The sequence below is a fragment of the Penaeus chinensis genome, chromosome 16 (genome assembly GCF_019202785.1).
Source record: "Penaeus chinensis breed Huanghai No. 1 chromosome 16, ASM1920278v2, whole genome shotgun sequence".
NCBI lineage: Eukaryota > Metazoa > Arthropoda > Malacostraca > Decapoda > Penaeidae > Penaeus > Penaeus chinensis.
In genome coordinates, this window is record NC_061834.1 from 22,172,807 (window position 1) to 22,175,306 (window position 2,500).

Genomic DNA, 2,500 nt, shown 5'->3' on the forward strand with positions numbered 1-2,500 from the left:
TATTAATATTGTCATCATCATTACCATTCGTAGTAGCTGTAGTAGTATTATTAGTATTAGTATTAGTAACAACGTCACCATAGCTATCATGAACATTTGCACGACCATTATCGCTATTGACATTACCATTATTATAACCCAGATTGTTGTTTGCATATTATTCAATGGGATTTTCTATCACTATCGTTATTATAATCATTATAGTTATCATAATCATTATCATCATTATGATTATTGCCATCACCTTAATTGTCATCATCATTAGTTTAATCATTATAATCATAATTACAATATTTACCATCCTAATTATAGTCACTAGCCGTTACGACCATCACTCTTACCGTCAGCATTGTCATTATAATCACTATTATTTTAATCATTATGATCATCATTTTGATTATCATCACCATTGTAAGCACTACAATGATTATTGTAATCAGTGTAATCATTATCATCTTTCTAATAATTTTCCCCATTATTATTATCATTATTTCGTCATTTCTCTCAGAATCGGTGAGACAACAATCCACCTTTGACCCTTTGTTTCCCTTTTTTGTCACTATCTTTCCATCTTTTACCTTCTTACTTCATAGTGCCAAGAGAAAAGAAAACTAACGAAAGAACGAGGCACATCTTCTCATTCATCACAATCATTCAGAAATCACGTCATTCTCTGCACAAAATTTCACGTCATTTCATCATACGCAAAGCCCCATTGACAACGCCTCATGCTTTTACTTCCTTTCCGCCTTTCTTCGGAGCCGCTTCCTCCTCGTCCTTTGTCTTCGCGTCGTCTCATTTTCTTCATTCAAGGTGCATCTCGACCCCGGAGAGAGAGCTTAAGAGGCAGCGTCTTCACAGGACTGTCTCGCAGCCACTGGAGGCGAAGGACCAAGCGGGTGGAGACGGCTGCCGAGTTCGCTTCGGAGGATAGGCCTCGAGCGTCCTGCTTAAGGCGGAAAGGGCTTGTTTTACGCGGGAGGTTGTATGTGTGTGTGTGTGTGTGTGTGTGTGTGTGTGTGTGTGTGTGTGTGTGTGTGTGTGTGTGTGTGTGTGTGTGTGTGTGTGTGTGTAATGCGGAACAGACTACCATTAGAGGGATAATACTCCATTATGAGTGCGTACTCAAATCATCTTGAGAAAACAAGTTTGCCCCACACTCGAACGTGCTCCCAAATAAACACTCCAGATCGCCTTAATACTCTCACATTTAACTTGCTTTTTACTTCTATGGTTTTCTTTTACGGATTCAGTTATTTCTCTGTACTATTTACTATGTCTATTACTCTATCTAATCCTGATTTTTTTAATTTTCTTTTTTACTTTTCTTTTCATCTTTTCTCTTCTACTATCTTCTTTGCGATATTTTTTATCACACCAAATATAAACATTCCTTGTACTTCTACTTTCCCCTTCTGTCTATCTCTTCAATACTTACATCACCTATGAAAATGAACAAATTAACAGTGACTGAGTAGGAGAAGGGGAATGAGAAAGGGAGGAAGACGGATAGGAATGAAATAATTAATAAATTATCTAATATCATTTGAGACGTATGGGTGTGATATTCAATTTAGCTTATATATCATGCTTTATTTTACTTTTACCACTGTAATGATTATAAGATTTCTTCGTTGGCAACTACTATCTTTTATAATAATTAGATTCTAATGATAATGATAAGATGATGGTTATTATATGAATGCTAATGATGGAGACTCTGATATAGATATATATTTATATATATTTATATATATACATATATACATATATATACATATATATTACATATATGTATATGTATATATATATATATATATATATATATATATATATATACATATATATATATATATATAACTTTCACCTTGTATCCCCTTCATGTGGTTAGTTAGGTTCGTTATTCATATATGTTTCCTTTCCTTCTCACCCTCGTCCTTCAATAATTATCTCCATTAGTGAGGCCTTGGGCAGGGAGGGAGGCTTGTGTCAAGGGAATGGCTGGCAGGACAGTCACGGAATGAAAGATCAGAGCGTAAGTTCAGTTCATATACATACATACATGCATACATACATTAACTCATACACACCATCTATATATAAGCATACACACATAAACATGCATGCATAGATACATATATATATACATATATATATATATTTTTATATAAATATATATATTTGTGTGTGTGTGTGTGTGTGTGTGTGTGTGTGTGTGTGTGTGTGTGTGTATGTGTGTGTATGTGTGTGTGTGTGTGTTAACTGAACTTTGCAGTGTTGTAATAGATAGGGTGCATCTACCACTTGCCTGGTCTCTCATCATGGAATGACTGTAGTGGATGCTGTCATAGCAGGAGTTGGTCTCGCTATGATATCCTGCTGCGGGTGAGACCCTCGCTTGCCTCCCTTCCAAAAATAAATGTGCAAAAGCATAAAATAAAATAAAACATTTGTTTCCGCCTGCTAGCGAATATCATAGCGGGAATGGTCCTGAGCGAGG